The sequence below is a fragment of the Ostrinia furnacalis genome, unplaced genomic scaffold (genome assembly GCF_004193835.3).
Source record: "Ostrinia furnacalis isolate ACB-3 unplaced genomic scaffold, ASM419383v2 OfSCF0738, whole genome shotgun sequence".
Taxonomy (NCBI): domain Eukaryota; kingdom Metazoa; phylum Arthropoda; class Insecta; order Lepidoptera; family Crambidae; genus Ostrinia; species Ostrinia furnacalis.
This window is the reverse complement of record NW_021130977.1, coordinates 300,724-314,160: the sequence shown is the minus strand read 5'-3', so window position 1 is coordinate 314,160 and position 13,437 is coordinate 300,724. Positions and strand designations below refer to the sequence as shown.

At 37.8% G+C, this 13,437-nt stretch overlaps 1 long non-coding RNA gene across 1 annotated transcript; it reads left to right on the top strand.

The window, feature by feature from the left end:
* Window positions 1-740: 740 nt before the first annotated feature.
* On the top strand, window positions 741-6,037 carry LOC114349938 (uncharacterized). The gene is made up of 2 exons (XR_003655662.1): window positions 741-1,009; window positions 5,809-6,037. It is a non-coding gene; the product is annotated as an uncharacterized LOC114349938 (long non-coding RNA).
* Window positions 6,038-13,437: the final 7,400 nt, after the last annotated feature.

Here is a 13,437-nt window from a genome sequence, read left to right as displayed (position 1 = left end):
GGACAGGACCTTACTCTACAGTGGCGCAAACTGGTGAGCGCTAAAGCATTGGATGATACAGAAATAGCTGGTAATAATCTTATTAAAGACGCCATTTTAAGCTTATTGCATGTGTCCAGTTTCTTAGGCTGAGTTGCACCAACTTACTTTGACCGTAACTATGACAATAACCTGCGTTTTTTTGTATGGAGTTTGATCGATTTTTGAGGTTTGTCAAAGTTAAAGTAAAATGGTGCAACCCAGCCTCAGGCTGAGTGATTCAGAATTCTTCTTCGAAATCTTTGAAAGCTTATTCTTATTAAGACTTAGCTGATATTGACTTAGCTTGACAGAAAAAACTCTAATAAAACTCTTTTATTTTCAAGTAGTCTTTTAAAAAGCACTTTCACAAAGAAATTAAATTGCTTTGAATTTTCATCCCCATTACAGAAACTCAATTTTTTTTTTTTTTTTTTGAAGGGACGCGCGCTGGTAGCTTGAGGAGCTTTTCCAGCTTCACCGGGCAGAGTGGCGAGTACAGAAGGTACTCTAGCCGTTTGACGATCGTCGGTCGCAGACCGACGTTCGCGATCGGGCCGTATCGAGCGCATAAGGCGCCCGATCAGTGGCGAACCCAACTAGAGTGTTGCCCACCGCGGTGTTGGACCAAAGTCCAGCCTACGGCGGGCTCACTCTAGTGGGCCCGATCGATGGGACTACGGACGCGGCCTGAGGGCGCCACGGTAGGCTCGGACCTCGGCTCAGGCCGTGTCCGGGGGACGGATAGGGGAGAACCGGCCCGGTACATGTCTGTACCGTCCGAAATGGAAAGCAGGGCCTCGTACTCGCCGGCGAGTACGGTGTAACGAGCTACTGTGTTGTGGAGTAGTTGGCGTGCTTAAGGCAGTGATGTCTGTGTTCAGAAATTCGGTAATAGGATCGTCCGGGTCGTCTAGGACATGCCTAGGTCGTCGGTATTGGGCAGCGACATCTTTCTGGGGTGTATACGTGGCGGCGCTAACGATAAGAGGTTAAGTAAGGCACTTAAAGATAAAGCAAATTGTAATGTATCATTTGAAACATTAATGAATCGTTACTTATTTCATTACAGAAACTCAATACATGTTGCCACGAATGAGACTCCATCTCAGTTAATGTTTCAAAGGAAATTAAGAACTCGTTTTGATTTATTATTGAACAAGGAAAGTAATTGTATGTACAAGGAAGGGAACTTAAGTAGAAGAGAGGAATCGTTTGAGGAAGGGGAATATGTTTATTGTAGAGATTACAGAAACCCTAATAAGAAAGTTTTTACTAAATGTGTTATCGATGAGGTATTAGGAAAGAGAACATACTTGTGTAAAGTTTTAAATGAAGGTTTAATTTGGAAAAGACACTTAAATCAGATTATTCGTTCTGTACCTTCAGAAAGTAAAGATATTAATGATTCCATAGATTCTCAAACTTTACCTTTAATTAAATGTAATGATAACTTTAATAGTGAAAAAGAGTCTAGTATTATTTCAGAAAATGTTTCAATTCCTGTAAACGAGAAAACAATTCAGGCATCTCCAATTGTTTCCTCGGGTAGAACTGTAGAAGATTTAAAGTTAAATAGTGATAATATTCATTCCCCAACAAATGTAACTAAGGATAAAAATGTACCAGGCAATTCTCCAGTTCCTGTAGTCCGTTCACAGAGAGTCCGGAGACCTCCTGTTAAGTTAGATTTATAAGTACTGATTGGAATTGTAAGAGGGGAGTATATGTTATGTATCGTTATTTTATATCGGTATTTAATTTGTTATTATAAGCGCGTATCCAAACGTAGCTAGTTTAAAAGCATTATTCAGGATGTGTATCCGAGATTCTTTCTTCTTGATACGCCAGACAAAATGGCGATAGGCAATCTTGTAAGCTCTGTGTTTAATCGAAAATAAAAGACAGTATCTTCAAATAGAAACAACTTTTATTTACGTCTCCAAGGCGGAGACATCACATTAACTATGATACAATTTCAATGTTTGGCTAGTTTGAAAGTACATTTAAAATGGTTTATTCGGAAATTCTTGTACGTACACAGAGCACATACTCAAAAGCGATGGAAAGTAAAAAAATCATTAAAATCTCATTTCATCTGAAGTTACTGAAGTACTTACTTAGGTACTTACTTATAACTATAACCTAAACTAACTAATATACTTATTCCACGCGGACAAGGTAGCGGGCCGAAGCTATACTTACGAGCAAAAGTATGGAATCACCCTCTTGTGTTTTGTTCCCAACGATCTGAAGAACTCAAACTATCTATGCATATTTGGTATCAAGTTAAAGCTTGTAATGTAACCCTTAAACTGGTACCATTTTTAATTTAATCTTCATAGTCGTTTAGCTACAACGATTACTCAAAATGAATGGGGTGATTCCATACTTTTGCTCGCGAGTGTAGTTCAATTTATAAAATTAATCTTTGATCCTGATTTTGACACTCAAAGCCTTTGTTATTATTATTTTACTTTTACGTTTTATTCGTTAACAGCCTGATTTCGGCCAAACAATATTGTTCCTATATTCTGAGTGACAGGAGATAAGATATCTGGAAATAGATTTGTGGATATGTATTGGTTGATGGCGACCGCGATATTGTTATTTTTGTAGTGATTTCACATTATGTTTTATCTGATATTTTCTGGCCTTGGCGGTCTTTTGTGTACAATGCATGTGATGGAAAAGGTATCTTTGTGATAAAGACTGAAAATGTAATGGAATCTAGTTTTTTTTTAACTACAACGAGGAAGCCCTTGGTTTGCATTTCACCTGATAGAAAGATGATCAGGCAAGACACATAAAACCTCATAAAACTAATTTATTTTTGCAAATAGGCTTTTAAAAAGCACTTTTACACGTCCTTGTATTAACCCCTACCACTGCTGCGGGACAATAATTGGGCCAGTGCTGAGAAGAAGCAGCGCAAGAGACTCAGTCACTATTGTTAACATTGTTGCTATGGCGACAGACTTAGAAGCTGGTGGTAGCTAGCTAGGCAGACTTAAAACAAGCCCTACCACCAACCGAACCCAGCAGAAAAATTTGCCTCCACTGCGAATCAAATTTTAGAGGTGATTGAATTTCTTTGATAGACTGAGATCTTGGATCCGATACAGAAAAATATTATGCAGATACTTTTAAATGAAGAAGCTGTGTTCAGCTGGAGGTAAGATAGCCTGTTCCTCTGTAGTTGAGGATTCCGGGTGAAGCTCGCTTCCACCTTCGGCTTGATCATCACTTTCATCTTGAGATACAAACCGGGAGCATCTTCGTTGAGGATAAAAAAAATGATGACGTAAGTAACAGCTTTCAATAAAAACCGTTGGAACAACAAAACACGTTCAAAGTTCCTGGACCATCAATGAATATTTTTTCTGGTCCAGTGGACTTTCATTTCGTATCTATTAACATCTCTCTGATCTGTTTGAACGTAAAATACGTACTGGCATTGAAATTGTGTTTCGTTTGAAATCTGAAAATCTTTTGTGTCGACTTATTGTAAAAGCGAAATAAATATTTAATTAACTCCACAGATTCTGAAAAATTTGAAATTAAAATAGTTAGATATTATAAATATTATCATCGTATTTAGTACAAGTAGAAATTGAAAATTCTTGTCATTAATTATGTTTTTTATGCAGAAAAAGGCAGGTATTTGACCACAATAGCACTTATGTTAAGTGAGTTGCTGTATTGGTAGATTATTTAATATTTATAATAATGTAAAGCATACTTAAGTAAGTAGGTATAAATTTATGTAAAAGTAGCTTAAATTAAATATTAAATTCGTCATAGAGTACGAAAACAGACGATCCAATTTGATATTCAAACACTGAAATCCTTATTTACCGTCGCCATTCCGAAATATTCACCAAACTCTATCAAACGAATCCCTTTTTACTATCTAATAGAATTTGTATGTTTTACCACAATATTGGAAGGCAGAAGGCTCTGTCAATACAATAAGCTCAATGAACGCCTCTGTGATCTAGTGGTAAGACCACCTGCTTCAGACGCAGAGGTTCCGGGTTCGAGTCCCAGTGAGGGGAGATTTTTCTGTTCGGTTTGGTTGGTGGTAGGGCTTGTTCCGCCTGGCTAGCTACCACCATCTTTCTTAAGTCTGTTGCCATAACAACAATGTTAACAGCATTGTTGTGTTCCTGCAGGAAGAGGTAAGATAGCCAGTTCCTCCGTGGTTGAGGATTCCGGGTGAAGCTCGCTTCCACCTTCGGCCTGATCATCACTTACCATCAGGTGAGATACAGGCCAAGAGCTTCCTCGTTGTGGATAAAAAAAAACTTCATCGACTGGGAACAAAATGGCACTTGCACTCCAATTTTGAGCCATCCAAGAATCCATCTTTAGTGCATTGTTTTGTTTTTAACACGCTTTTATTAGGCCGGTCGTCGTGTATGTAACTATGTAATGGAATCTATAATGATTTGCACGCACTTCTAATTCTTGTATACCTAATCATGAAACTTGGCAGGTATTAGATAATATTATGGTACTATCGAGCTGGTCTGATGATGGGAGTGGAAGGTGGCCATAGGAATTCCTAAACGAAACGGCGGAAATTCATTTTTGGCCTTTTAATGCGTAATCAAAAGTGTTTTTAGTTTTTAAACTATTTTTTTTATTACATTATTATCTACTGTCAGTTATGTTTATAGTCAAACTCAACTAGTCGATTACTATGCAGACCTACTGAACCCTTTCTATGTTTTTCAACTCGCTTAACCACAAAGACCGTTTCACGCGATATTATACTTTATGCCGCATAAAATAAGGGATATCTTTACTGATTTACGGGCTTTAGCTGGAATAGCATAAAAAGGGATTTCTCGAAGGCCCTTCAGGCCATTTGAGAAAAATAAGGTTACTTCTCTTTCAATTGATTTAGTTCTAAGTTACTCGATTGTGGTTTGTATTTAGGGGACAAATGTCCCTGATAAGAGTGAAATGTAGCTGGAAGTGACGTGCGACATTGATTGACTTCAAAAATTGACCTATGGTAACCTACAAACTTATTCTATTTAGCTTACCACGAGGAATAAACTGGAAGAGAGGTTCTATTTTACTCTCTCAGAACCTCACGTCTCGGTTAGGTAACCGGTAAAAAATAATTTAGGTATTTTCAGACAATGACACTGAGGTATTTTCAGAAAATCAGATTGATTGTCTGAAAACCAATGCGATTCAGTGCTTGTGTACTTAAGTTGAGCCATATTAAGCACCTTAAGGCAGGCCGCCCTAGGTGGACTGACGATCTGGTGAAGATCACAGTACCTAGATGTGGACAGCACAGGACCGATCGCTGTGCAATTCTTGGGGGAGGCCTTTGTCCAGCAGTGGAATCATTTGGTTGAAACGAAGCACCTTTGAAAGCCCATTACGACCTATCTTGGATTACGGGACTATTCCCACCTCTCGTTCCCACCACTGCAACTCCTGTGTAGCCAGGATCTACAGCTTGACCGCCACAAAAACCCAACCAATGAAGGTCAAGTTTGTCCCGGGGGAAAGTTAAACTGTCATTGGACCCGCAACGAAAATAATCAGAAGAACATNCGAAATGGAAAGCAGGGCCTCGTACTCGCCGGCGAGTACGGTGTAACGAGCTACTGTGTTGTGGAGTAGTTGGCGTGCTTAAGGCAGTGATGTCTGTGTTCAGAAATTCGGTAATAGGATCGTCCGGGTCGTCTAGGACATGCCTAGGTCGTCGGTATTGGGCAGCGACATCTTTCTGGGGTGTATACGTGGCGGCGCTAACGATAAGAGGGTTCTTGTGGTTGATCGCTTTATCAAAGTAGCGGCGAGAGGCTTCTTTCATAAAGTGATCAATCGATGGGATCTCGAAATCTCTATGGAGATTCGTGTTACGCACGAACCACGGGGCATCCGCGGCTCGGCGTAAGAATTTGTTTTGGAGGGTCTGGAATTTCTTAAGGTCTGTGCAGGAAGTGTGAGCAAACACCGGACTGGCGTAAGTCAACACTGGACGGATGCAGGTTTTGTAAATTGTCAACTTATTTCTAAGTGACAATTTACTTTTCCTTCCAACTAGGTGGTACAGTCGTACAGAAACTCAAGAAATGAGCCAAATATTTAAAATGGCCACACGCGAAGTATAAGACGTGTTATAATTACTTTCTAATTTAAAAGTGTTGATATATTGTACCAAAAATATATGTACTTTAAAGTTTAAACAATGAGTCTAAATTAGAACCAGAAATGTATGTCATGCAAACAGTCTCGATTCCCTAAAATTGAAAATTTCTCTCTCTATTTGACTTCGGTATTATTATTAAGAAAGTTCTTTCAAGTCAAGTCAGTGGGCTGTTAGCATTTCAGGAAAAGTTGGCGGTCAAATAATTACACTGAAGCCATATTTGGGTAGTGATGTGGATGGAATGTTATTTGAACGTGTCGATATGTAAGTGTTTTGATTTTATCGTAGTTTAACTAAAATAAATTACTCGATAGTTACCATTATTTGATATTTTGTAGTGGTACACAAATTCGTAATATACATTCGACTAAAATCATCTTTTTGTTAGTGAGTTTGGGATATTATAATGTAAATATCAAAAAGGCATTAGTTAACAACAGGTGAAGACAATANGATCGGTGTAATAAATTGCGGAAACAGATGTATGTTGTATTGAATTAAGCATTATATCACGTTCATGTTTCCAAAGATCACACTCCCATCCTATCTTGGACCTATCTTGGATTGTGAAGTTAGCAGTGACACAGCTAAGAAAATGTTAAGAATCGGGATAGAAGAGGAATAAATGATACTCAGGCTCAAGGAAGGGAAAGCGATATAATAAAAAAAAGGATTATAGGAAGATACAGGATTACAGGGTATAGAAGAGCCAGAAAGATGACAAGATGACATATAGAAAAATATAAAAGTATAAACCATAAAGCTATCAAAAGAGGCCGTTCGTAACAAAACTCAAATATAATATTACGAGTAATATAAAAACTTAAGTAGAAGATTCTATAAAATATCTTTGTCTAAAATGTGTAAAATTTAATTAAAATAACGCCTTAATTATCCGCTCCTGAATGCCTTCACAGAATTAGTTGATAAAATAATTAAAGTACGAGTATGTTCATGATACAGCAAAAGCGAATTTGTGTGAAGGCGCTAATTAGTACAAGGAAATACTCTAACGTTATTAAAAGAGATTTTCTGTGAACCAAAAGTCTTAGATTTTTATATCACAATTTGTTAATTTGTTAAGTAGGTATTTGAAACAAAAGATACGTGGGCTAAGTTGCACCATCTTACNAGACATTATTTTAACCCTTAAGTAACATCCTTATTTTTGGTTACATATTGAACACCCTGGGGGAAAAAAATACCCCAAACGAAAATTGAAATTTTTTAAATATATTTTGAAAATCAATAAAAAAAATTGATTTATATGTATTAGCGGGCTCAATAATTATACGATTGCTTTAAAAAAATCGTCTACCTAGCGTAAAGAAACATCTAAATCAATCATAACAAAAAACAAAGAATTTTTCATTTGCAACTAATAGTCTCCACAATGATCTTCTAGAAAAATCTAGGAAATTTATTGTGGGAACTAAAAACTTACACTAATTGGACATCGAATAAATGCTTTATACACATTTTAAACTCAAAGTTAAATAAAACAAAAATTTCTGGACTTATAACAAAATAAAACAAAAAAAATATAATATATTTTATGATTATTATGAAAAATTAATTTTTATTTTATTTTATTCCTAATTATTATTTTCAAAACACATCAAACACACTGAATTATTACTTTATTTCTGTGTCGAATTTGTGAACGCTCTGTTCTGAGGGGATGTCTTCAAAGTTCGAAAAGTATCATGTAAATCAAGCTCTATTTATTTCTCTACATTCTCGAGACAACGTGCTACTTGATCGTCATATAAATATTTACTAATTTTGTTTAAATACTATAAAAACCTATTAATAACATGTTAGGTGATGATAAATTAATGCATGCGTAACTAACACCCTGGGGTAAATTTCTACCCCACCTACCTGTAAAAGCCAAACGGATGTTTTTTTTCACATCCCGCTTCTACGAGCTCAAACCGCACGCTCTGCATTGAGAATACACAAAACGACATTGCACTAGCTTCGCTAGAAAAAAAGATAGGTTAATTTTTATACACCTGGGGTAAAAAATTACCCCACGGTGTTACTTAAGGGTTAAATTATATTCATGGCAGGTAGGTACATGAAAATTAGCTCTCCCTCGCAATGACTCAAAGGTAAGTATAAACTAATTGATTAAATCTGTAAACACTCCCAAGTCTAAAATAGAAAGACACGGGTCATAACGCGACGTTTATGAATGAGTTACGTTATGTACCTACTCACGGCTTGACGTTTCGGTTGTTATTTTAGTTAAAATGGAACGTGAAAGTTTAAAAACTCCCAAGTCTGATTTCAAGCTAAATAAACAAATCAAGCTCTACCAGACGACAACTTAAATCACGGACAGCCAAATCAAGAAGGGAAAACTTTCCAAAAACAACTAACTCGTACCAAAAATAATAAAACCACTTGAAAGCATCGACCCACTCGAGTCAGGCACAAGTTGGCACATCGCTAATTCGGAGACAATCCCCGAAATGAATACTTGGAGCGACCTTAAATACCGCTAAAGTTGGCAGACTCCATTAAAATCGCAGGGTTTTGACTGTTCAAATTAGACGTGGCAATGCAGAGTTTGCAAGTTTTAATTTTAATGAAGATCCACGTGTAGGGATTTGCTGGGGTTGGGGCCAATAATGTATTGTCACAGTAGAGGTTGACGTAGAAAGACTAGAACTATCTGAACATTCATTTAAAAGGCAGTCTGGTCAGTCAGCCGGAAGACGTAGCGTGGGTAGGCCTCCCACTAGGTGGACCGCCGAGATGCCTGGATGCGAGCGGCGCAGGACCGGTCTTTGTGGAAATCATTGGGGGAGGCCTTTGTCCAGCAGTGGCGTCTTTCGGCTGAAACGAGAGAAAGAACAAACTAGTTGTAGGATAAGCTAAAAATATACTGCAATTTGCGTAATGGCGCTACGCCTTGGAAAAGTTACTTCCCATTTTCACTTTATATTGACTCGTGACATTTATGTTTTTTTCGGGATTTTTAAGAAGTTTTGCATTTCTGGTTAGTAAAGTTTTTATCAGCCTACGGAAGTTTTCTAATTTAACGCGTGGGTTGTGAGGACACTGGTAGTTTGGGCAAATGTACAAAGCAGTAAGCAGTTTCGGTCGTTAGTATCCATTTGGTGGTAAATTCCGATGCAGAATTACTTAGTACAAAAACAAGATCCTTGAAATAAATATGTGTCTGTATTTGATACTAGTTTAACACATAGGTACTTAGATTAAGCTCGAGCTTATATTGACACTAGATTTCCGCCCGCGGCTTCTCCGCGTGGAATTTTGTCCGTCACAGATAAACTTTATCGCGCGCGTCCCTTTTTCAAAAACCGGGATAAAAACTATCCTATTTCCTTTCCTGGAACTCAAACTATATGCCAAATTTCATCAAAATCGGTTTAGTAGTTTAGGCGTGAAAGCAGGACAGACAGACAGAGTTACTTTCGCATTTATAATATTAGTATAGAAGTGTAGACTAGTATACATTGTCATTTTTGGAGCATGTTTCTTTAAATTTAAATATTAGTAAATCTTCATCTTCTTATTGGTAATTTTAGTAGAAAGTTAAAACTAAATATCCATTATGGATCGAACCTACTGTCCAAATGTTTTATAGAACAGCAGATATGAGCTAAGTTCTCATAAAGTTCTACAAACAATCCTACAGAAAATAAAAGCCTTTTGACATTTCTGTTTCATTTCAGATATAAAGCCCTATTACTATTTGCCTTCGTTTCTTTTAGCCTTTTTGAAGCAATGTCTAGTTATTATTTTCAAGTAGCGAGCTCATTGTGACAAGTGTGTGACTATAGCTCGCTGATATCAATGTATCTCGATCGACATCAAATAAGGAAAAGAAGAAGGTTCTTAATTCGATAAAAATTTGTTTAAAGAAAAAAAAAACTCTTTTAAGCGCTTTTCTAAATATAGAGAACTAGCGGCCGCCTGCGACTTCGTACGCGTGTATCCCGTTTTTCCCGTCTTAGTGAGCACCTACGTTCTAAAAGGAACCCCCATGCAAAATTTGAGACTCCAAGCACTTGTAGTTTCTGAGATTTCGTGATGAGCGAGTGAGTCAGTCAGTCAATCAGTGACCTTTCGCTTTTATAGATACGGGTAGATTAAGTACAGAAGCTTATATTGTACTTGTTCTCTCTTGAATTATTAACTGAATTTACTCAAAAATAAATACGCAATAAATTAGTCTGCTTAGCAACCTATCTACTTTTAAACATGCTTCAGTAAAGGTTCGGCCAAACCAACGCGATCAACCTGCATGTGCGATGGCGATGGCGATCAATGCGTTTAAGTCTGACCTTAAAAAAAGCCCAAATGAAGAACACAAGCACGTTCATTCTGCTTACCCAAGCAGCACCATTCAGCATTATCGTACAACCACTTAAATTCTGCCCCAACTTAATTTTAACAATTAAAACAAACTGCACCAATTATTTCGGGACTCAACATAATCCTAAGAAAGCTGTTATTACTTGAAAATATAAGCAGACGTTTACAGCACGATCGTTACAGTTGGGATGTATCCAGTAGGTTTAATGTATGAAGCTTTAGTATGCCAAGGGCGTATGGGGCACAGGGAATTTATTTATTTATCTAGTTGATAGGTAAATATTACATCTAAGACAGCAAACTTACAAAGGCATTGCAGATATTGTATCTACCCATCATATGAACCTTGAATCATCCTAAAAATGACAAGTTTGTCACGATAGCGGATTTTTTTTTCTTATGCAAGACGCCTGTATTTGACCGCAATCGCACCTGATGTTAAATGAGATGCAGTCTAGGATGGTACATATCTGCCCTGTAAGTGCCTATTTACTCTCGCCTTGAAAAGGCCCGGATTAGAGTGTTCGGGAAAGACTGCAGCAGGCAGCGAATTCCAGTCCCTAGCTGTTAACCTTTCTAGAAAGAGGAATGAAAGTATGAGCTTCCTGCGTGTTTGTCAAGCATTTTTATTCGTAGTACTTATTTAATTAGTCACATTAAATAAATAATGTTTCATCATCATCATCATCATTTCAGCCATAGGACGTCCACTGCTGAACATAGGCCTCCCCCAATGCTTTCCATGTTGATCGATTGGTAGAGGCCTGCGTCCAGCGCCTCCTTGCTACCTTTGCGATGTCGTCGGTTTACCTTGTAGGTGGACGGCCCACGCTGCGTTTTTCGGTACGCGGCCTCCATTCCAGAACCTTTCTGCCCAATCGGCCGTCAGTTCTGCGTACTATGTGCCCTGCCCATTGCCACTTCAGCTTGCTAATCCGTCGGGCTAATAAATAATGTTTAATATCTTATAACTACAAATAAAAGCAAGTTTAATATCCCACGGACTTCTGTGTCTTCCTATTTTGTGGCCCTCAGCAATTTCACCCGGAAATTAAACGTAAAGGAAATGTGAGGGTAGCCTAAAATAATTCCCTTTCCCTAATTACGCTATTTACATCCACTATCGTTAAACTACCTGGCTAATTTCATTAAATGAGCAAAGAGAAGGGAGAATTTTGGGAATGTACTGGCAACTTGAAACGGGCAATTAGGGTGTTGCCTTTGCGAAATTTTAGATAAAATACCTGTATGTATTTATTACATACTAGCGGCCGCCCGCTACTTCGTACGCGTGGATCCCGTTTTACCCCCTTAGGGGTGGAGTTTCGTAAAATCCTTTCTTAGCGGATGCCTACGTCATAACATCTACCTGCATGCCAATCTTCAGCCCGATCCGTCCATGGTTTGGGCTGCGCGTTGATAGATCACTATGTCAGTCAGTTAGTCAGTCAATCAGTCAGTCAGTCAGTCAGTTAGTCACCTTTGAGTTATAAAATATACAATATTTAGATAACACAGTAACAATGAAAATAGACTGAAACGAAAAATTTTTTTATGCATAACAAGGCAGGCAATCGCACCTGGTGTTAAGTGAAATGCATTCTTGGATGGTAGGTACGTATCTGCCCTGTAAGTGCCTATTCACTCTTGCCTTGAAAAGGCTCGTATTCTCGTAGTTATATAGTTTCAAATAAATAGACTGAAACAAAATAAATAGGAGAGTAGGTTGATCAATAACTTTGGAACCGCGAATTTCATCTTCATCAAATCCAGGAAAGTATATTTTTTCTAGTTTCTTTTTGCTAAGATCCTTTGAATAGAAGACATTTGTCCATTTCAGTTACTATTTTTGTCTAAGTCTTAATTTTAAGAAATAAGTCTAGTCCATTACTCATGTTGATTTTTTTAAATATTTTACGAAGATCAAAGAAAAGAGATCATGAAGCCTCACTTTAACTGGAGGCCCTATTTGGCCCTTGATACCTAATTATGATTAATTGGTACATTAGTTAATTTACTTATTTATTATTAAAATATTTACCTCTGAATTTTCGGTATTGGTATCAAACTAATTAGAGCGAATAAAAAATATATAAAAGAGAAAAGAAGCCGATGAGCACTGAACTTATCAATAAACAAAGCACATTCAAATAACATAAAGGACATATTAAATAAATAAATAAATCTTTGGACAATTTCACACAGCGCCAGCTAGCCCCAAAGTAAGCAACTTAATGCTTGTGTTATGGGTGCTAGCTTAACGGATATACTACTTATATACTTTTTTTTTAAATACATACATATTATACATAGTCACACCCAGACCCGTCACAGAAATTAAAATTCATCATTTCAATTTCTGCCCGGCCGGGAATCGAACCCGGGACCTCTCGGCATAGTAGTCCGTTCTGAACCACTACACCAAACGGCCGACTTATATATTAATATGGTACTCTCAATGAATTTATAAAATAAGAAATATAGACAAAATAATAAACTAAAATCATGTTGAATTAATATTTTGGCAAGTCCACCACCACCGTCTGCCAGGTACGCTTCTAAAATCTGACCGTTATTATCCCAGAAACTCAAGTGGCAGTGGGCGGGGCACATAGCTCGTAGAGACGATGGCCGTTGGCGCAGAAAAGTTCTCGAGTGGCGACCACGGGCTGGAAGAGTAGCGTGGGCAGGCCTCCTACTAGATGGACCGACGATGTGGTGAAGGTCGCGGGAAGAGCCTGGATGCGGGTAGCGCAGGACCGTTCATTGTGGAAAACCTTGGAGGAGGCCTTTGTCCAGCAGTGGACGTCATTCGCCTGAAACGAACGATTAAACCAGCCAGTATTAAACAATCACTAAATTTTAATAGTCTATCTCCAATAAAG